The 23,465-nt window shown below is 44.9% G+C and overlaps 1 long non-coding RNA gene across 1 annotated transcript; it reads left to right on the top strand.

Annotated features, from left to right (window-relative positions):
* The first annotated feature begins 692 nt into the window (after window positions 1–692).
* LOC147972749 (uncharacterized) lies at window positions 693–5,537 on the top strand. Its single transcript, XR_015603504.1, has 9 exons — window positions 693–1,013; window positions 1,112–1,204; window positions 1,392–1,487; window positions 1,844–2,248; window positions 2,857–2,935; window positions 3,033–3,285; window positions 3,888–3,992; window positions 4,113–4,172; window positions 4,903–5,537. It is a non-coding gene; the product is annotated as an uncharacterized LOC147972749 (long non-coding RNA).
* The last annotated feature ends 17,928 nt before the right edge of the window (window positions 5,538–23,465 follow it).

Raw genomic sequence — 23,465 nt, 5'->3', positions numbered from 1 at the left:
GTCCACATCGCCGTCGACGACAGGAGGAGCATGGGTCGCAGAGACGGCTGGCTCCGTCTGGCTTTCGCGCTGCCGTCCATCCACTCGAGAGATCAGTCCCCGCGTCCTCGCCTACATCCTCTCAGGCACGCTCTCTCCTTCGTCCTCTCACGCACGCCCTTGTGGCCGGATATTTGGTAATTTGTTTTCTGAGCATAAATAGATATTGTGCCCCCACATGTTTCCAGTTTCTCTCGGCTTCCCTAATCCCAAAGGTAATAATATGATTTATTTATGTTGTTTGCCCAAATTCAGAAGTGAAGTATATTTGCCTGTTGTTTGTCCTGTAAATTCTAAGCTTTCTAGGCGTACATGTACATGTGTATTTGTTAGGTGCTAATATGAGTTCCTTATGTTGTTTGCCCAGATTGAGCAGCCGAGCGTTCGCCTGGTTGCAGCTCGACTTCAGGTCCCTTCTCTTCTTACTGATTTATTCCTCCCCTTTTCTTCCAGTCCCCTACTCACAGAGCTTCTCATTTTGTTTGTGTAGATTTTGTTTTTCTATGTCTACAAGTTGTTTGATGAAAATCCAAAAAGGCTGACATGGGAGAATTAATCCATGTAAGTCATGTGATTTTATTTTTCTATTATTTAGTTCCAGTCAAAGATAATAAGTTGAGTAGTCCCATTAAATTTTTGCAATTTAGGTATTGAAGGAGCTCAGGATGCTTTTATTTCTATTTACATCATGGACTTTATTATAGAACAACCACAGTGAAGAAGATTATCTCATTTCTTTTGGATGATTTGGTTTAGTTGGCTATTACGCAAGTCGGAATGAATTAACAAGTACAGAAATGAATATCTGCAGCTCCTTCCTAAATGCTTCCCAAATACAAATGGTCTCAGGAAAAAGGCAAATATGCAATAATTTTGTGCTGGTTCAAATTAGGTACAGTGGGTAACTACTAAACCAGAGGCTGTTGCATGCCATTTTTGTTCATCGGCCTGGCATGATTTGGATTGTTGTAGAGGTAGGTTTCATCACCTCATGGAATATATAATTTCAGCTTCATTTGCGTGCACCATTAGCATGATGAAATTTTCAAATTTCTCATTTTCTTGGTCATAGGTCGGTGTGAATGAAGAGCTAGCTTGGGAAGACGCAGTCGATTATTATTGCCTATTTCTCTATTGAAAGGTGTTGCTTCTTTCATCTTGACAGGTACATGTGTGTATTATGGATACCTTTATTGTGATGTTTCTTCTTTGTCACAGAGACTTTGACATTGTTATACATATTAGTCTTTTCTCATTTCACTTCACTTTACTATTTAATTTTTTGTTGAAAGAAGAGTGAGTTCAGCCATGAACATGCTTGATTATATAACATGCTTGCACCTCAACGACAGTCGATGTCTGCTGGACCTGCCAGTTCTCAGGTGGAAGGTGGTGACCAGCAACGCGCACGTGGACGATGGTTGGGATGTGCTATTACCCGTGCACAGGTACCAACTTCTGCACCATCTTTTTCTCCCTAAAATCCCTTGCCTCCCCACCCTTGCTTTGGGTTTGTTATTAATTTTGTTCTTTGAAGAGAGAATGAAAGCATCATTGAAATTGCAGAGGCATGTTACTCACTTCTAAACCATCTCTTTATTCATGGGTAAAATATTCCTTCAGAAACAGCAGATTCTTACAAAATCAGGTGTGGTTAGCTTTAAAGAATAGCAAAGAACAAAATGATCATGGGCTGATTTTATTTTTATTCTCTATGGTTTTACTGGTTATCTTCATTGCCGAATATCGATTTCCATTTGTATTAGTTTAACGAACTAATCTTGTTGCTGGCTAACTTTTGTAGGACTCCCTATTATCTATTATGGGAATGGTTATTTGCCTGCTCTTACAGATAAAGCACCTGATTTGAATTATCTACGAGATAAAGTTATGCAAGGTATTTGCATTGAGAAAGCTGTGGCATTTGCATATTTACCATACACAATATAGGTAGAATAGTGTTTGGAATGATAACTGCGGCTTACTTGGTCTTTCCAGCTTCGGCATGCTGGGAGTCCCCACTCTCATGTTGTTGGAGCTGTGACATACATGTGGCGGGTATCCTCAATAGGGAGCAGCAAATTGGAGGCCAAAGAAGCAAATTTGTCCAATTCTGAAACTAAATTTTGTGAAGGAGGCCGAAGTTCATTACAACGCCAATAGGATTGGTGAAGGTCTGGATGCAATAAGAATTGCATGTGGTAAACAGGTGCTTCCTCTCTATCTGTACAATCAGAGTTCTCGCTTTTCTTTGTGTGCTCTTTGTTTATCCTTTTTGTTGTGTTTATGTTGCTTACATTCAGTTGACTTCGAGTAAACCTGTCCATTTATTTTTATTCAGAGAGTTCAGATGTCCAGCGTTTATAGCATACACATCAGTTCTGGGGTTTAAGACTAACAATAGTAGAATAACTCTTGCCATATCTCATGATTCATATGTGAGTCTCCCTGTCCAAGTATAACCATGAGTTGACAAGCTATTATTAACAAGAAGATATAAATCAGTTTTGTTGTTTCATCGTTAAAATATTATTAGTAATTTAGCAAAGTAAGTTCTGTTGTTTCATGATTTTAACATAAAGTTAGTAGTTTGACAGTTCGTAAATTCTACCGAGGGACACCCATCTACTTAATAAGAGTATCTTGACGCTCCACATTATCTGAAAGGAAAAACTTATCAGCTGTTGGTTTGCTTAGTTTATCTTATGCAACTCAGGGCTTACTTATTTAAGACAATTATAAAAAACTAATTTCTTCCATGTAGTAACGCTAACCGTACTCTTTTATCACCATTCAATGTGTGGCCTCACATTGCAGATGCAAGATTCCAGTGTTCTGAAGTCATGGGATGCAAGGCTATCCAATCTCTTAACAGTATATTGCACCCAGTTAGCAAGTAAGTTCTTTCTCTTTCTTTTTTATTTCTTGTTTGCATTCAGAATAATTATCTCTAGGCATACTGACCTACATTTTTCTAACGTGTGCTTCTCAAGGATGATCTACATTTGGAACAAACTCTTGGAGGGGGAGACTTGGTTTCAACTGTTGATGAGGCACTATCCGAGGAGAGACAGTAGATAATGCAAATGTCCCCCAGCGCCAGAGGAGATCCTTTCTATGGAGAAACACCATATACGTACATATTTTTTACCTGGATTCTGGAAACGACCAAGGATAAGCAACTCAAGCGAAAGATTGCTTTGGTCGATCCTGCCGTGTTATTCTTCTCAAACATGCTAAAGAAAGGTTCGTATGATTGGTAGTCGACTAACTTATATAACATGCACACATTACTCTGTTTTTCTAATTAGTGTATGTGGATGCATACAGATAGTTTAGTAGCAATTGCTATTCTCTACTTCTTTAGTGAGTATATGAGGACGTGTAATAGTTCTCTGCTTTTCATGGATATATGTTGAAGCATGGAAAATGTATATGGTGTGTTTCATTTCTGCTCATCCTAATTTAACCAAACCATCCCCATGCATTTGAGGTTGTTGTGCCTGTCAGGTTTGGACATGTCCTTATTAATTTGTACTAAATCACTAAACTAAACTTTATAAATAAAATAGCCTCCTCCTTTCCAACAACTTATTTATTATTAGAGCAAGCAACGATGTGTTATCATGCTCGCTTTCTTGTGAGCAGTACTTTAGTTTAGATTGACATATACTCTTAGGTATATAGCATCTTTGCCTACCTCTTGCCTATTTCGCATAGATAGATGGTTTGCTTTGGCCGGAGAGGGATTAGATAAGGCCTATGAGTCCTAAGTAAGCGTGATAAGCAAGCAGTACACTTCTATTTACTATTAAGCGGCAACTGAATTTGTAATAATGGTGTTTCAGGGATGATACAATCAATCCAACTGTTACCTTTGGTGTGCTTTTTGGATGGACTAATCTGAAGATGCTGGCTAGCTTGCACCGGCATCATACAGTCTAGAAGAAAAGGTAAGGATTACAGGGAAAATAAAGGTGCAATGTGCCCAATATTTTTTACTTTTTGGCGAAGTTTTGGTTCTTGTGCAAGAAAGTAACACCATTATTATACCTACTGGTCCTTTTTCCTAGGCAATTCGCCATCCGGAGTGCTGCCAACTAATACATTTTTGTACTTCCTCTGTTACAGAGGTAAAAATACTACTGCTTTTCGAAAGCTTTTTTTGTTGCATGTTTCCCTTTCTTAATCTTCTATTTGTTCAAATTTACATACCCGAGCTTATAATCATTATTGCACAATGAATCTCACCATTCTATCGTTTCCTGAAAATTTATACTCACATAGTTCTATTTTTCTTATTGGCGATCTTCTGTTTGGCCTTCACTTGGTGTGCATATAGCATGGGATATTATAGGCTTATTTTTTTTCTATTTGTTCATGCACTAATGCATAAATCTTTTGGTTATATTCTTATTATTTAATCTAGAGCTATGCAATGACAACCATGGTTTAGTGTTCAGGTTAGTGCCATATAGAGTGAAGAACCCTTGGCATCTTATCTAAATTCTTCAATCATATATTATGTGTGCCCAGTTAAAGTTAAGTACCTTATAACAGTACCTTAATTAGCCTCTTTTGACTATTGATTGTTTGAACTATTGTAGTAGGACTCAGACTTTCAAAGTTATTAGGCATGTGGACATGTCTTTATTTTAGTTTGTACAATTTTGTGTTCTTTTGGCTTCAGGTTGCTCCTGCAGAGAAAGCACAGTAAACTCAAATGATTTAATTAGAAAATACTCTTCAGCATCTGAAACATCTAAAGGCCGTCACTCAACTAAGTATCTTATAAAATATACCCAGCTGAATGATTGGAGTAGTCCCAGCCACTAATTAGTGCTCCTTTGTTGAATCACTCAGCTAAGTATCAACACTGCCCTCGAGACTTGACTATTAGCATAGTAGCAAAAAGCTCAGACAGAAAAAATCTACGGATTCATCAAACACCGAAGGAGGTTAGTTCTCACCTGAGTGGCAACGGCGGCTGCCATGGTCTTGCTAGAGCATCTCTTGGCGTGAAAAGTTACCAGCTTCAGGGAGTGCTGGCACAGCCGAAACTGACGCCACCTACGGCTGGGAGCGACAGGGCAACTGAGGATTTGGCTCACCGGTACAAGCAACCGCGGCACCATTTGCCAGTTCTGTGGCTCCAAGCTACAGCCGTAGCTGCCGGGCCACCAAGATGCAGATGGAGCTGCAACGCCTCTGAACTGCAGCAGGAGCCGCTCTGCTGCCAAGCTGCAGCCCAAAGCGGCGTCACCGGGCACCACCAGGTGCTTTCTCACTTCAGTACGAGTAGAATGGGAAAGGAACGGGACGAAGACAATGAACTGGTGGATGGAACAAGACCAACAGTCAACCACGTGGTGACCTCTGGCGTTACGTTGTGACGCGTGTGTATAGGTGTCGAGAGTGTGTGGTTCTTTGTCCCAATGGCACAATTGTAATTTTGTTTATCTTGCTAATTTACACTGCATGTACTGGTATGATCTGTACCGTTCCGTGCAATCTATTCCTACTCATCTTGACTTCCTTTTAGCCTGTACCATATAATAATTATAATAATAGGATATAAGTATCTATTAAGTTAATTTTAAATCTGTCGCTTTTTGCGCCATGGGCATGCTGCTACTGGTGTAAAAACAGTTTTATCAAAAGAACTAAAGTATCCAAGCATTGAAGAATTGATGCAGAGGTTACGCTATATTACACAAGATAGTTTCTGATGCCCTTCAGTCTACATGTCCTAACCAACAGCAGCCACCTTTTGTTTCGTATCAATCGATCCAGTATCTTTGCCTTTTTGACGTTGCTCCGAGCAAGATATCTATAGCCTTTAGATTTCCATTCGTGTATGATACTGCATGTACACTTTAGACCTCTTTTTTTTGCGAAATCATTTTAAACCAGGGGAGGCATTTTGGCTCCCGGGTGCAAGGGTGCATTTGCACCCGGATGAATAGTACCCCGAGAAGACAATTTAAATATTTTCAAAAAATTCTGAAAAAATTTGTAGATGATCATGTTGGTGTAGCAAACATGCTTGACAAATTTCATGCGGAACGGAACAACAGTGTTTCGTCGGTGAAAAAAACAAAATTTGGGTGACATTTGGTCTTTGATTTGTGTTTTTGCGCAGGCCAAAATGCTTAACTTTTCTGTCTCAAAATTTGCAGGTAGCATTTGTATGTGACAAAGATAAAAAAAAATTGTCTCAATTTTTTTTGACATTTGAAAAAAATCAAAAATGGCCCCGGGTGCAAATGCACCCGGGAGCCAAATTGACTTTCCGCTTAGACCTCATCACTGTCTCAAAACAAGTTTGTGATCACTTGTTCTATATATGTAATCAACTGCCCTTCTAGTAATATTTCCAGAAGACTATTTATATATGTTTACACTGGTTAGAGAAATCATGACATTGCTAGCAACAATTTTTTATTTCCATATGTTTTAATCTGTCTCTAGATATTTTTATGTGTACTTTTTCAATACTTGGCTTGTTCTCGTCCTTTGCGACATTGGTTGGATGGTTAGAGGGGGATACGGTGACCCCCCTCACCACCGACGACCAAGTGATCGCCGGTGGAGGGGGGCGCCGATAGACGGTGCCTGAAGGATTGGCTCTCTTGGCGACGGCTAGGGTTTCTGGTTGCTTGCCTCAGAGGAAAGCTAGGCTTAGTTCACAGGCACGAAAAATGTTAATCTTTCCAAAAAATCACGATCAATTCCTTTGGGCTGGTGAGTCCGGCGCCCGTGCGAGTACATGTGTGACACCCCCCATTTAAAAGGTCTTCTGTTTGTTTATGTTGTCCTCTATTTGATGTTGCAAACTCTTACCATGATATGCTTATCTATTCACCACAGACGAACCACTGCGTCGCAAGCACAATAAGCCATACGAGTATACTCAATCCGAAAGTTCAAAGTCAAGAAAATCAATCTAAAGCCAGGAAAGTACATTCTCCGTGGTAAGGGCTACATTACTCTTCTCATTCCAACAACTCTCACAACAACTGCTAAAAGATATAGCTTTATACAATTTAACATAGGTGAGCCTTGCATCCACTACTTAGATGAGTTTAGTCCCCACATTGTGTGGGGCACCACAGTTAAGCTCTACAACCATAATGTTCGCAGACTGTGAAAGATCATCCGCAGCACCACCATGCCTGATCGCTGCTATGTGTGCCACATGACAGAAACATTTGCAACAGACCGCAAAAGAATGGTAATCTTTTGCAATTGCTCTGTCCAATTTCATGCAATAGCATGGTATAAAATGATATAGTAACTAACCTTTACTGTTATTTTCAGTACTTTAGCGTTCCCTTTTCTACGGTTCCCTTTTCCCACACATGAATGCTGACCATGTGGAACTGCCAATCACTACTGGAGATGAAACTACTGCTGTCACAACCCGCTTTATCAAGGGTGTTGACAAAAAGGCCACCATCACTAAAGGTTGGAGCAACTTCTTCCGTCAGGCACACATGAACAAATGGCAAGCATATGCTTTTGCCTTCAAATGCACTTCCAAGGGACCACGCCTGATCGTCTACTCAATATAAGCAAACTGCAAAAGCTCCTTGTTATATAACTTAATATCAGTATAAATGCCTACCAAGACGTCTGTGTTTATCATCCTTTTGGATCTTATGTGATCCCCTAAGACCATCATGTGCATTTAGCTATCGGTTATTTGCTACTTAGACTGTTGTGTAGTATGCTTTTGAAACAACCATGATAAAAGAAATATATGCTTTCGTCTTCAAATGCACGTCCAAAGGCCTCTATATGATTGTCTATCCAATCTAAACAGATCACAAGAATCCTTTCCTACATGACTTAGTGCATCATTTTTGATCTTTGACAATCCTGTGCGTATGACTATCACTTACTTGCTGCATATAGTATCATGAGCTATATATGCTTTTCGAACAACAATATGTTAATGCACACTCTTTCAATATTTGGCTTACACTCGACCTTTGCGCCATTGGCGCAACGGGTCATCTAGTGAAAGAGTAAAAGAGAATGGACTTCAAAGTCTCGCGGGTGCACATCATCTAGCCTCCCTTCGCAAGGAAAAAATCTACCTCTTCAGTCTTCTCACGCCATCAACGCTTTTAGCCTTTGGATCTACACGTTCGTGAATTGTAGGTCGTTGGATCTTTTTTGTGAAACCAAATGAGCTTCGTGTGTTAACTATAGACCACTACACAGGCTTGGTTGCTGCTCCCATAACGAAATGGGCAATCTACCGTTATTTAGGCTTACTTGGCCATAGATGTACGATTGGTCAAGGAGGCTTTTTTGTTGGTAATTCTTGAATTGTGATATAAATAAATTCTATTTTTACGTTCAAAGTTTGCTCACCATACAAACTGGTCTCGGAAGGCTAGTATGTACTCCCTCCGTTCCTAAATATAAGTCGTTTTAGAGATTCAACTATAGAGACTACATTCGGATGTATATAGACGTCTTTTAGAGTATAGGTTCATCCATTTTACTCCGTATGTAGTCTATAGTGAAATCTTTTAAAAGACTTATATTTAGGAACGGAGGGAGTAGTTTGCATGCCGGTGTTGTATGACACCTTGTTTGGTTTTATTTTACACAATTGCCAACTGTGGTTTGAAGGTGACGATTTTGATTGAAATTTTCTACAAGAAAGGTGGAAGTAACTACTGACAAAAAATATAAATAAATAAATAAATTATGTGCAACAAAACCAAACCGTCAATTTCTTTAACCATTAAAATTGAAAACTATATGCACCTAATTAAAAAAAACTGCTGTCATTGTACAGCAGAGCAGAGGAAATAATATTGCAGGATGCGTCCGGTGTATGAATGATACTTGGCAAAGCTTTAAGAACTAAACTCAAACATATCCGAGTATAAATAAAAATGTTAGAAGGATGTGGAACAGACTGAGCTCCACCAGCATCTACAAGCAAAAGCAATGGATTAAAAGTAGACTGGTTTCTTTTGTTACATATAATCTTATTTCTTATCGGAAAGGCCAGTATCAATTTGGTGTGACATATACAACTTGAAGTTGGTGCAACATCTTCGGGAGCGCCATTTTGGCTATGGGGAGCATGCTCCTTGATGAACAGTAAATTAAAAAAAAATAGTAAATACAATTTGGGAATTCTGTTTTTCTAGTAGATGTTCATGATATTGCAACAAGTATGCTTGAAATTTTTCATGTGAAACCGAATGTCAGTGCTTCGTCGGTGAAATAAATAAAACTAAGTGTATGATTTGGAGGTAACATTTGACGTTTTTTTTTGTTTGAGCAGATCAAAATGCTCAAGTTCCCCCCTAATAATTTGCATGTAGCATCTAGATGTGATAATGAACACATGTGTTTTTTCAAAAAAATAAACAGCATTTGCAAAATAAATTTTTGGCATGGAGAAGCACATCCTCCCTAGAGCCAAATTGGATTTCTGCAACAGCTTCTCTTTTGTTAGTTTTTTTGAACCGTGTACACTAGACCCATTGTTCTATGGTATTTTCATTAATAAATCATATGTACAAATGCAAAGTAGAGAGAAAATACTATCAACCAATACCCGTTCTACGAAAGACTGTCATCGAAAGATTATAAGTTCTGATCTACCCAAATTCTAATATTTTCTTCTTTTTTTTGGCTTGGCTTTGATATGAGCAGCCCATAGTCCTTCCTGTAAGTAGTGGATCCAACCTGGTAGGAGCAGCCGACTTAAAGATTTTGTCATTTCTGATGGACCATATACCCCAGCAACCCATAATCACAATGCCCAGTGCAATGTCATGTGGCAGGTGCAGGAGAGCAAGTTGAATGTCATCTAACATTGATATACCTCTTTTGCTGAGTGGAATGACATGGTCCCAGCACTGCAGGGCAAATGGGCAATTCTAGAAGAGCTGTAACAAAGTTTCTTCTGTGTTGTCCGCACATATGGCACAGTTATAGTTATCCAAAGCTTCTTTTTTTTTTTTCCGAGAAAGAACATCTTCCCTTCGATTTTCTTAATTCTACCATCGATGTTCCTCCATGTTGTGTTTAAGCCCACTCAGATAGCTAGGCTTTGCTAGATGCTCGGGTCGAGCCCAATTACTCGGCTCATATATCCAGATATTTTTTTTGCGAAAAACATCCAGATTTATTTATCAGTGTTTTTAACTTTTGCAGTCAGAATAGCTCTACTTGGCCATATATGCCACATCGATTGGTCTCATGAGGGTCTATAAGTCATTAGTTGGTCTCGGTAGTAAGTACTCGATTTGGCCGGAATGGGTTAGCTTAGTACGTAGTATGTGCATGATCACTTGCTAGCCTTTGCTAGATTGCTAGAATTTCAATTATTCATGGTGTGCGTCAAAGGTGTGGTAGGATTGGCAGGTGACGGAAATCCACATGGTAATCCACATGGAGTGAACGCGTGCATTGGTCCAAATCTATACCAGACCAATCAATGGGCAAAGAACAAGGCGGACGACAGAGTGGGCATGCATCTTGTTATTGTCACGGGATTCAGACCAACTACCTTCAAATGGTCAATCTGAATGGGGATTTTAGGTCTTTCCCTCATGGTCGGAATTGGGTAGTCGACTGGCCGAACTAACCAGAAAAATGAAGTCTTTGGCAGATCTGGCATAGACCATCAGCAACATTTAAACACAATACAAACAGAGACGCTCATACATACACACATACACTCATCACTATGAACGCAAAGTATGTACAGCTTACCCATATGAGTACCTTAGAGGTACTAAGCCGGCACATAGGGATTATGTTCGGTCTGATGAAAAAAGAAATTAATAAAGTCATCATAGGCACATTCATAGTCGATGTGATCGTCTCCTCCCAATTGTTGGAAACGAATATTTTGGCAATGCAACTCAATGTATTGATCGGTGCATAGCGCATGTATATATGGAGTACAAGGTGGGCCACAACCTCAACTATACAATGACTAGGAGGTGAGCCGGACTATACAATATACATGCACAAACCATATATTCAACACCCCCCCTCCCCCCGCCGCCGCATTCGAAGCGTCGCCGGAGACGCAAAGACTGGACTTGAACTCCTCGAAAACAGAAGTAGGCAGTCCTTTTGTCATAACATCGGCAAACTGTTGTGCCGTCGGGGCGTGGAGGACCCGGATGCGCCCAAGGGCCACCTGCTCACGAACAAAGTGTATGTCGAGCTCAATGTGCTTCGTTCGTCGATGATGGACCGGGTTGGCGGAGAGGTACACGGCGGAGACGTTGTCGCAGTAGACGAGTGTGGCCTTGTGAACATCACAAAGCAACTCCTGGAGCAGCTGACGAAGCCAAGAGCATTCGACAACGGCGTTAGCCCCTGCCCGATACTCTGCCTCGGCACTCGAGCGAGAGACTGTGGGCTGTCACTTGGAAGACCAAGAGATCAGAGACGGCCCAAGATAGACACAGTATCCCGAAGTGGAGCGCCGTGTGTCCGGGCAGCCAGCCCAGTCCGCATCAGAGTAGGCGACGAGGTCGGTAGAGGCGGAGGCCGTCAGTGTAAGTCCCATGGACGTAGTGCCGCGTATGTAACGGAGGATACGCTTCACCAAGGTCCAGTGAGAGTCACGCGGAGCATGCATGTGAAGACAGACCTGCTGAACGGCATACTGCAAGTCGGGGCGCGTCAGAGTGAGGTACTGTAAGGCACCCACAATGGAGTGATAGAAGGCCGCATCGGATGCGAGAGAGCCCTCCAGAGCTGAAACCTTGGCCTTGGTGTCAACAGGCGTGGGAGCAGGCTTGCAGTTAAGCATGCCGGCACGATCGAGAAGCTCATGGGCGTAACGCTGCTGGTGCAGAAAGAACCCATCTGGCCGTCGAACCACCTCAATGCCGAGGAAGTAGTGGAGGGGCCCCAAGTCCTTCAGGGCAAACTCATCGCAAAGACGAGCAGTAAGCCGCTGGAGAAGCGCGACAGTGGAACCGTCAGGATGATGTCGTCGACGTAGAGCAACAAGTAGGTCGTGTCAACCCCATGATGGTACACGAAGAGGGACGCGTCGGAGCGGGTCGATGTAAATCCGAGCGTCTGCAGGAAGGCAGCGATGCGCTGCTACCAGGCCCGAGGTGCCTGCTTCAACCCATAAAGAGAACGGGAGAGCAAGCACACATGGTACGGATGTGTGGCGTCGACGAAGCCGGTGGGCTGCTCACAGAACACCTGCTCGGCGAGGTGGCCGTGCAAGAAGGCGTTGGAGACGTCCAACTGATGCACGGGCCAAGCTCGGGAGACGGCCAGCTGAAGCACGGTGCGGATTGTGCCCGGTTTAACAACCGGAGCAAAAGTGTCGGTGAAGTCCACGCCCGTACGTTGCCGAAAGCCTCGAACCACCCAGCGAGCTTTGTAGTGCTCGAGAGTCCCGTCGGGACGAGTCTTATGCCGAAAGACCCACTTGCCCGTGATGATGTTGGCACGAGGTGGCCGAGGGACAAGCTGCTAGGTGCGGTTCTGTTGGAGCGCATCGAATTCTTCCTGCATCGCAGCGAGCCAATGATGGTCCCGAAGTGCGGCTCGAGCTGACGATGGGAGAGGGGACGGCTCGGAGATGGAAGCGGCAAGAAGATACTCATCGCTGGTGTACCGCATACTCGGGCGGAAGGTACCGGCCCGAGAGCGAGTCATCGAGCGGGGCAGCGAGTCCGGGGCGACGGGCGAGGACGAAGAAGAGCCCGCCACCACGGATGCCGCGGGTGAGGCCGCGGGTGAGGCCGCCGGCGAGGGCGCGGGGAAGGCCGCGGGGGGCGCCGAGGAGACCCGCGCCGATGGTGGCGCAGGGGGCATCGCAGGTGCCGGGAGGGGTGCAGCCCCTAAGGAAACCGGCCGGGGAGGAACTCGACCCGGGGCACGGGGGGCACCCTCAAAGCCAGGAGGCGGCCCGAGAGAAGCGCCCGAGCGGCTGTCACCAGGAGCGGGCAAGGCCGCAACATCCGAAGGTACCTGCTGAAACGGAAAAACCATCTCATCAAAGTAAACGTGTCGGGAAGTGATGACCCGATGTGAGATAGGATCATAGCAGCGGTAGTCTTTGGTGTTGGGGGGATAGCCAAGAAAAATATAGGCCACAGACCGTGGTGCGAGCTTATGAGAAGTAGTGGATGCGATGCTAGGGTAGCACAAGCAACCGAAAATGTGAAGCTTGGTGTAGGTGTTGGGGAACGTAGTAATTTCAAAAAAATTCCTACGCACACGCACGATCATGTGATGCATAGCAACGAGAGGGGAGAGTGTTTTCTACGTACCCACGCAGACCGACTGCAGAAGCGTTGACACAACGTAGAGGAAGTAGTCGTACGTCTTCACGATCCGACCGATCAAGCACCGAAACTACGGCACCTCCGAGTTCGAGCACACGTTCAGCTTGATGACGATCCCCGGACTCCGATCCAGCAAAGTGTCGGGGAAGAGTTCCGTCAGCACGACGGCGTGGTGACGATCTTGATGCACTACAGCAGCAGGGCTTCGCCTAAACTCCGCTACAGTATTATCGAGGACTATGGTGGCAGGGGGCACCGCACACGGCTAAGGAATAGATCACGTGGATCAACTTGTGTGTTTCTGGGGTGCCTCTGCCTCAGTATATAAAGGAGCCAAGGGGGAGGGGTGCGCCGGCCAGGAAGAGGGCGCAGGAGGAGTCCTACTCCTCCCGGGAGTAGGACTCCCCCCCCCCCAATCCTAGTTGGACTAGGATTCCCGGAGGGGGAAAGAGGGAGAGGGGGGCCGGCCACCTCTCCTAGTCCTAATAGGACTAGGGGAAGGGGGGAGGCGCGCGGCCACCTTGGGCTGCCCCTTTCTCCTTTCCACTAAAGCCCATTAAGGCCCATATGGCACCCGGGGGGTTCCGGTAACCTCCCGGTACTCCGGTAAAATCCCGATTTCACCCGGAACACTTCCGATGTCCAAATATAGGCTTCCAATATATCAATCTTTATGTCTCGACCATTTCGAGACTCCTCGTCATGTCCGTGATCACATTCGGGACTCCGAACAACCTTCGGTACATCAAAATGCATAAACTCATAATATAACTGTCATCGTAACCTTAAGCGTGCGGACCCTACGGGTTCGAGAACAATGTAGACATGGCCGAGACACGTCTCTGGTCAATAACCAATAGCGGGACCTGGATGCCCATATTGGCTCCTACATATTCTACGAAGATCTTTATCGGTCAGACCGCATAACAACATACGTCGTTCCCTTTGTCATCGGTATGTTACTTGCCCGAGATTCGATCGTCGGTATCCAATACCTAGTTCAATCTCGTTACCGGCAAGTCTCTTTACTCGTTCCGTAATACATCATCCCGCAACTAACTCATTAGTTGCAATGCTTGCAAGGCTTATGTGATGTGCATTACCGAGAGGGCCCAGAGATACCTCTCCGACAATCGGAGTGACAAAACCTAATCTCGAAATACGCCAACCCAACATGTACCTTTGGAGACACCTGTAGTACTCCTTTATAATCACCCAGTTACGTTGTGACGTTTGGTAGTACCCAAAGTGTTCCTCCGGTAAACGGGAGTTGCATAATCTCATAGTTATAGGAACATGTATAAGTCATGAAGAAAGCAATAGCAACATACTAAACGATCGGGTGCTAAGCTAATGGAATGGGTCATGTCAATCAGATCATTCAACTAATGATGTGACCTCGTTAATCAAATAACAACTCTTTGTCTATGGTTAGGAAACATAACCATCTTTGATTAACAAGCTAGTCAAGTAGAGGCATACTAGTGACACTCTGTTTGTCTATGTATTCACACATGTATTATGTTTCCGGTTAATACAATTCTAGCATGAATAATAAACATTTATCATGAAATAAGGAAATAAATAATATCTTTATTATTGCCTCTAGGGCATATTTCCTTCAGTCTCCCACTTGCACTAGAGTCAATAATCTAGTTCACATCGTCATGTGATTTAACAGCAATAGTTCACATCACCATGTGATTAACACCCATAGTTCACATCGCCATGTGACCAACATCCAAAGGGTTTACTAGATTCAGTAATCTAGTTCACATCGTTATGTGATTAACACCCAAAGAGTACTAAGGTGTGATCATGTTTTGCTTGTGAGAGAATCTTAGTCAACGGGTCTTTCACATTCAGATCCGTTATGTATTTTGCAATTTTCTATGTCTACAATGCTCTGCACGGAGCTACTCTAGCTAATTGCTCCCACTTACAATATGTATCTAGATCGAGACTTAGAGTCATCCAGATCAGTGTCAAAACTTGCATCGACGTAACCCTTTACGGCGAACCTTTTTGTCACCTCCATAATCGAGAAACATATCCTTATTCCACTAAGGATAATTTTGACCGCTGTCCAGTGATCTACTCCTAGATCATTATTGTACTCCCTTGCCAAAATCAGTGTAGGGTATACAATAGATCTGGTACATAGCATGGCATACTTTATAGAACCTATGGCTGAGGCATAGGGAATTACTTTCATTCTCTTTCTATCTTCTGCCGTGGTCGGCCTTTGAGTCTTACTCAATTTCACACCTTGTTAAACAGGCAATAACTCTTTCTTTGACTGTTCCATTTTGAACTACTTCAAAATCTTGTCAAGGTATGTACTCATTGAAAAAACTTATCAAGCGTTTTGATCTATCTCTATAGATCTTGATGCTCAATATGCAAGTAGCTTCACCTAGGTCTTTCATTGAAAAACTCTTATTCAAGTATCCCTTTATGCTATCCAGAAATTCTATATCATTTCCAATTAGTAATATGTCATCTACATATAATATCAGAAATGCTATAGAGCTCCCACTCACTTTCTTGTAAATATAGGCTTCTCCAAAAGTCTGTATAAAACCAAATGCTTTGATCACACTATCAAAGCGTTTATTCCAACTCCGAGAGGCTTGCACCAGTCCATAAATGGATCGCTGGAGCTTGCACACTTTGTTAGCTCCCTTTGGATCGACAAAACCTTCTGGTTGCATCATATACAACTCTTCTTCCAGAAATCCATTCAGGAATGCAGTTTTGACATCCATCTGCCAAATTTCATAATCATAAAATGCGGCAATTGCTAACATGATTCGGACAGACTTAAGCATCGCTACGGGTGAGAAGGTCTCATCGTAGTCAATCCCTTGAACTTGTCGAAACCCTTTTGCGACAAGTCGAGCTTTGTAGACAGTAATATTACCGTCAGCGTCAGTCTTCTTCTTGAAGATCCATTTATTCTCAATTGCTTGCCGATCATCGGGCAAGTCAACCAAAGTCCATACTTTGTTCTCATACATGGATCCCATCTCAGATTTCATGGCTTCAAGCCACTTTGCGGAATCTGGGCTCACCATCGCTTCTTCATAGTTCATAGGTTCATCATGATCTAGTAGCATGACTTCCAGAACAAGATTACCGTACCACTCTGGCGCGGATCTTACTCTGGTTGATCTACGAGGTTCAGTAGTATCTTGTTCTGAAGTTTCACGATCATCATCATTAGCTTCCTCACTAACTGGTGTAGGTGTCACAGAAACAGTTTTCTGTGATGTACTACTTTCCAATAAGGGAGCAGGTACAGTTACCTCGTCAAGTTCTACTTTCCTCCCACTCACTTCTTTCGAGAGAAACTCTTTCTCGAGAAAGTTTCCGAATTTAGCAACAAAAGTCTTGCCTTCGGATCTGTGATAGAAGGTGTATCCAATAGTTTCCTTTGGATATCCTATGAAGACGCACTTCTCCGATTTGAGTTTGAGCTTATCAGGATGAAACTTTTAATGATGTCAGGTGAAACGAGTACGTTAGAAAGATGTAATGGAATGGAGTTAGAAGGAAAAGCAGCATGGCTGACATAAGTGATGGGCATGGAAGAACCGTCGCCCACGGTAATGTGAGCAGCAGTGTGAACAGGGTGAGCGGTAAGAAGGTTACCGGGATTGGCAGCCATGTGAGCCGTGGCTCCGGTGTCCATGTACCAGTCGCCACCGCCGGTGTACTGCTGTGGCGTGGGGGCAGTGTGGAGGGCCGCTAGCAGCGCGGGGTCCGCGTATAGAGCCTGATGAGGGGTCGGGCGGGCGCCCAAATCACCGGGACGGGGGCGCGCGGTATGGGCATGGAGTATGCGTGAACAACCCCCGTCCAGGGGTTCTGGCCGGCCTGCCAAGGCGCCGGCGGGAGCAGGTGCTGCGGCTGGCGGCTGCTGCTGCTTGCGGCCACCTCGGCCGCGACGGCCGCCCCGGCGCTGCTGCTGCTCGGGCGGGGGCGGCGGAGGGGCCTGCGGCGGTGCGGGATATGGGAACCCGGGCGGCGGCTGCACGTGGAGGGGCCCCTGGGCGGGCCGCGGCGGGGGAGCCGGAGCGGTAGGCGGCGCACTGCCGCGGGTTCCGGCGGTGAGAGCCGTATGGGTGGCCCGGGCGTGCGACATCCGCATCCTCTTCTCCTCCAGCTTCAGGTACGCGACGATCTTGGGGAAGGTCGGGTTGGTGATGAGAGGGATATTGGAGGCGGCGTCCCCGAAGTCTTCGTTCAGGCCGGCGATGAGAGTGCTGAGGAGGAGCTCGTCGGAGACCTTCTCGCCGAGCTCACGGAGCTCGTCGACAAGCTTCTTGAAGCGCATGCAATAATCGTCGACCGACGAGTCAAGCTACTGGCACCCAAAAAACTCCCCGTGCAAGAAAACCTTGCGTTGGAGCACGTTGTCAGTGAAGAGGCCGTTGAGCTTAGTCCAAACGGCGTGAGCGTCATCATCGGCGGAGACCACCGTGTGGAAGAGGTCCTTCGAGATGGTGGTGTAGAACCAGCGGATAAGAGTGGCATCGATGGACGTCCACTCCTCATCGTCCTCCGTGAAGCGAGAGTCCACAGAGCCATCGATGTGATCCCAGAGATTGTACTCACGGAACACAAGGGAGAATTACGTCTTCCAGGCATAGTAGGTGGAGGTGAGTTGATCGAGGACGACGGGAACCCGAGCGAGGATATTGAGGTCACGGATGACGACGGGATCGGGGCCATCGAAGGGGTTGGTGCGGCGGCTGCGAGTGGTACCGGTGGAACCATGGGAGGCCATGGCCGAGAGGGGAGGGAGGCGGCGCGTGGTGAAGCGGCGTGACGGGAGGGATGGCGGCGCGACGCAGGTGGCGGCGCTGCGGGTGGCGGGCGGAAGCGCGAGGCGGCGGTGGCACACAGGGGGGCGGCGGCGGCGATGGGATCGCGGCGGCGGCAGGAGTTAGGGTTAGGATCGTAGGTATGATACCATGTTGGAAACGAATATTTTGGCAATGCAACTCAATGTATTGATCGGTGCATAGCGCACGTATATATGGAGTACAAGGTGGTCCACAACCTCAACTATACAATGACTAGGAGGTAGGCCGGACTATACAATATACATGCACAAACCATATATTCAACACCAATGAAACACACATCGCCAAAAGGGCTGAAATAAATCCAAAAAAATGTGAGCATCAATGTCAAGCCTAAGACTTGGACTCGAATGGATTAGGGATATCACTATGCTAACAGCCAAACACATAGGCATCATGTTGTTGGAATTTTGCTAGTAGGCCTTTGGCCCAAAGCCCAACTAAAATTCTGAAATTCTCTTGGCCCATTCATGCACACATGTGAGTGGAGTGAGTGAGGCTTAAGTTTAGTCCCACCCCGGAAGTTGAGAGATAATTGCACCTCTTTATAAGGTGAGCTCTTCTACCAGTTGTATGAGCATCAGAAGAGGAGACCTACTCACTCGCCTCGCCACGCCACGCCTCGCCTCGTCACGACGCGCCGCGGGTTGCGGGATTGAGCCGAGCCGAGGACAGAGCTATGCACGTTGTCTATATTTTTGCTGCATAGAAAAATTAATGAGTCATTAATTAATAATTAACGTACGCGTTAATTACTGAACCGTTTCCGATTCTTTTGGATCGTGACGACTCGGACGTGGGGATTACTCCCACGACCTACCCGGCCCGCACTATATAGTCAGGCAGACGTCTACCCTAGCCGCCGCAGCTTCGTATGGTTTCTCACCACCGTTCCAGATCATTGCGCCGCCAAGCAAGTCTTCTCCATCCCTCCTTCCGGCGTGCACCGCGAGAAGGGACAGCAGGCCTCCGGAACCCCGCCTCTCGTGATCCTGTATGGGAGAGGGGCGATCAAGTTTTTGGGGAGCGCACTCGCGCGACTGCTGGCAGCGACGACTTCACGAACGACGACTTCTTCCCCAACCTCGGCAACCTCGTCCTCGACGACATGGGCGACAACGTCAACGCCGGCGGTGCTGCACCCGCTGCACCGTATGTGATTCTATCCTTCCTGTTCGAGATCGTGGTAGAATTCATGCTTCTAGTATGTGCCCTAGATGTGATATGTTCATCTGCTATGCTAGTTCGCATGATTAGTTTAATCTCTGCTGCTGTGATCATGATTTATCTTCTGTTTATTCGGATTAAATCTCATAGTAATTTGCTCATATTTCCAACAATCCAAAAACCTGATTATAGGCAATTTACTCCGAGTGGTTTTGGTACGCATCTGAAGCCGCCTGCCTTTAAGGGGGCGCAATATAAGAGGTGGCGCACGAGAGCAGTCTACTGGTTTCAGACCATGGGCTGCTATGATGCCACCAAGGTCAAGCCTGAGGGCGATCTTAATCCAGCACAGCTGGAAGCTTTTGAGAAGATCGATACCCTCTTTAAAGGCGCTCTTCTGAGTGTTCTTGATGACTCCATTGTGGATTCGTATATGTCGTTTGACAACGGCAAGGACATGTGGGCTGCGCTCGAGGCCAAGTTTGGTGCCTCGGACGCCGGCAACGAGTTGTACATCATGGAGCAATTCTATGACTACAAGATGACTGATGAGCGCCCTGTTGTACAGCAGGCTCATGAGATACAGTCACTCGCAAAAGAACTTGAGTACTTCAAGTGTGTGTTGCCGGACAAATTTGTTGCCGGAGGCATCATTGCCAAGCTTCCACCTTCGTGGAACAATTTTGCTACTTCCCTGAAACACAAGAGACAGGAGTTTTCCGTTGCGGATCTCATTGGTACTCTTGATGTTGAAGAGAAGGCGAGAGCAAAGGACACACGTGCTTGAGTTGCTGAGGGAGGTTCTAGTGCCCACATGGTACAGAAGAAGAACTCCCAGCCCAACAAGTTCAAAAACAATAAGAACAAAACTCAGGGCAAAGGCAAGTTTGATACAAAGAACAAGCCATCACATTCTACCAACTTCAAGAAGAATTCTCATAAGAAGGGGAAGGGACTTTGCCATGTCTGCGGTGATCCTAATCACTGGGCTCTGAAGTGTCCTCACCGCTTTGAGGAGCGCGAACATGAGAAGAGCAGCAAGTCCGCTAATGTTGTCATCGGTGATACTGATATGAAGGAATCAGGGTACGGTATTTTTCCTACCATCCTTTCAGTATTTCAATCCCCTGATTGGTTAATTGACACCGGTGCCAATGTACATGTTTGTGCTGACGCCTCCATGTTTTCTTCTTACCAGGCAACAGGGACTTCACCCGTGCTGATGGGGAACAGGTCACATGCCATCGTTCGAGGTGTTGGTACGGTCGATCTGAAGTTTACTTCGGGGAAGACTGTGCGTCTGAAGAACGTTCATCATGTGCCGTCCATCAATAAAAATCTCGTTATCGGTTCCCGTTTATGTCGAGATGGTTTTAAGTTGGTTTTTGAATCCAATAAAGTTGTAATTTCTAAGTGTGGTCAATTTGTTGGAAAAGGCTATGAGTGCGGCGGCTTGTTCCGCCTATCTTTGTCAGATATTTGCACTAAAGTTATTAATAATGTTTGCCACAATAATGAGTCTAATATTTGGCATTCATGAATCTGTCATATTAACTTTGGTTGCATGACACGGTTAGCCAATATGAATTTAATTCCGAAAATCTCTACTGTCAAAAGCTCCAAGTGCCAAGTATGTGTGCAAGCTAAGCAACCTCGCAAGTCCCATAAGACTGCAGAGGCAAGAGACTTGGCGCCACTAGATCTTATACATTCTGATCTTTGTGAGATGAATGGCGTGTTGACAAAAGGTGGAGAGAGATACTTCATGACGTTGATTGATGACTCCACTAGATATTGTTATGTGTATCTTCTGAAATCAAAAGATGAGGCTTTGACTTTCTTTAAAAACTATAAAGCTGAGGCAGAGAACCAACTTGATCAAAAAATTAAATGGCTTAGGTCCGATCGTGGTGGAGAGTATTTTTCCAATGAATTTGATCTGTTTTGTGTGGAACATGGTATAATCCATGAGAGGACGCCTCCCTACTCACCCCAGTCAAATGGGGTAGCCGAAAGAAAGAACCGAACTCTAACTGATATGGTTAACACCATGTTAGACACTTCGGGTCTATCCAAGGGATGGTGGGGGGAGGCGCTAATGACTGCGTGTCATGTCCTAAACCGAGTTCCCACAAAGCATAAGACCATGACTCCATTTGAGGAATGGGAAAGGAAAAGGTTGAAACTCTCTTACCTACATACTTGGGGTTGTTTGGCGAAAGTCAATATACCAATTCCCAAGAAGCGCAAGCTTGGACCGAAAACCGTGGATTGTGTTCTTCTGGGCTATGCTTTTCATAGCATCAGCTATAGATTTTTGATAATAAAATCTGAGGTATCCGACATGCATGTTGGTACGATTATGGAATCAAATGATGCAACTTTCTTTGAGGACATATTTCCTATGAATGATATGTCGAGTTCATCAAATCAAGAGATACCTACTCCATCTAGTGAGGAATTCACTGTAATTCCTGAACCCACCATTACGATGGAACACGTTGAGAATCCTGTTGAGGGTAACAATGGAACTCCTGTGAGGAGTAAGAGACAGAGGACTGCAAAGTCTTTTGGTGATGATTTCATTGTGTACCTCGTGGATGACACACCCAGGACTATTTCAGAAGCCTATGCATCTCCTGATGCTGACTACTGGAAGGAAGCTGTACGTAGCGAGATGGATTCCATCTTAGCTAACTGTACCTGGGAGATCACTGACCTTCCTTATGGGTGCAAACCTGTAGGATGTAAGTGGGTGTTCAAGAAGAAGCTTAGACCTGATGGTACGATTGAAAAGTACAAGGCACGGCTTGTGGCCAAGGGTTATACCCAGAAAGAAGGTGAAGACTTCTTTGATACTTACTCACCCGTGGCTAGACTGACCACAATTCGGGTGCTACTATCACTGGCCGCCTCACATGGTGTTCTCGTTCATCAAATGGACGTTAAGACGGCTTTCCTCAATGGAGAGTTGAAGGAGGAAATTTACATGGATCAGCCAGATGGTTTTGTAGTACCTGGTCAGGAAGGAAAGGTGTTCAAGTTATTAAAGTCTTTATATGGCCTTAAACAAGCTCCTAAGGAGTGGCATGAGAAGTTCGAAAGAACATTAACTGCTGCCGGCTTTGTAGTAAACGATGGTGACAAGTGCGTGTACTATCGCTATGGTGGGGGCGAAGGAGTTATTCTTTGTCTGTATGTCGATGACATATTGATCTTTGGAACCAAACTTGATTTAATAAAGGAGGTTAAGGATTTCTTATCTCGCTGTTTTGAGATGAAGGATCTAGGAGTAGCTGGTGTTATCTTAAACATCAAGCTGTTGAGAGATGAGAATGGTGGGATCACACTGCTTCAGTCTCATTATGTGGAAAAGGTCTTGAGTCATTTTGGGTATAGCGACTGCACGCCTTCTCCAACTCCATATGATGCTAGTGTGTTGCTTCGAAAGAATCGACGGATTGCTAGAGATCAACTGAGGTATTCTCAGATTATTGGCTCGCTTATGTATTTGGCGAGTGCCACGAGGCCTGACATCTCTTTTGCTGTGAGCAAGCTGAGTCGGTTCATGTCAAAACCGGGAGATGATCATTGGCATGCGCTTGAGAGACTTATGCGCTATTTGAAAGGCACCGCGAGCTATGGGATTCACTACACCGGGTATCCAAGGGTACTGGAGGGTTATAGTGACTCAAACTGGATATCTGATGCTGATGAGATTAAGGCCACAAGTGGTTATGTTTTTACACTTGGTGGTGATGCTGTTTCCTGGAAGTCTTGGAAGCAGAACTCACAACATTAGACACTGCCACTGTTGAAGCAGAGTGGCTTCGTGAACTCTTGATGGACTTACCTATGGTTGAAAAACCAATACCCCCTATCCTGATGAACTGTGATAATCAAACTGTGATCGTCAAGATAAACAGTTCTAAGGACAATATGAAGTCCTCAAGGCATGTGAAGAGGAGACTAAAATCTGTCAGAAAATTGAGGAACTCCGGAGTTATTACGTTGGATTATATCCAAACGTCGAAAAACTTGGCAGATCCCTTCACAAAGGGTCTATCACATAATGTGA

The sequence above is a fragment of the Triticum urartu genome, chromosome 5A (assembly GCF_056163025.1).
Source record: "Triticum urartu cultivar PI428250 chromosome 5A, HENAU_Tu73, whole genome shotgun sequence".
In the NCBI taxonomy this organism is placed as follows: Eukaryota; Viridiplantae; Streptophyta; class Magnoliopsida; order Poales; family Poaceae; genus Triticum; species Triticum urartu.
Note: the sequence above shows the minus strand (reverse complement) of the source record. Positions and strands in the feature narration are given on the sequence as shown.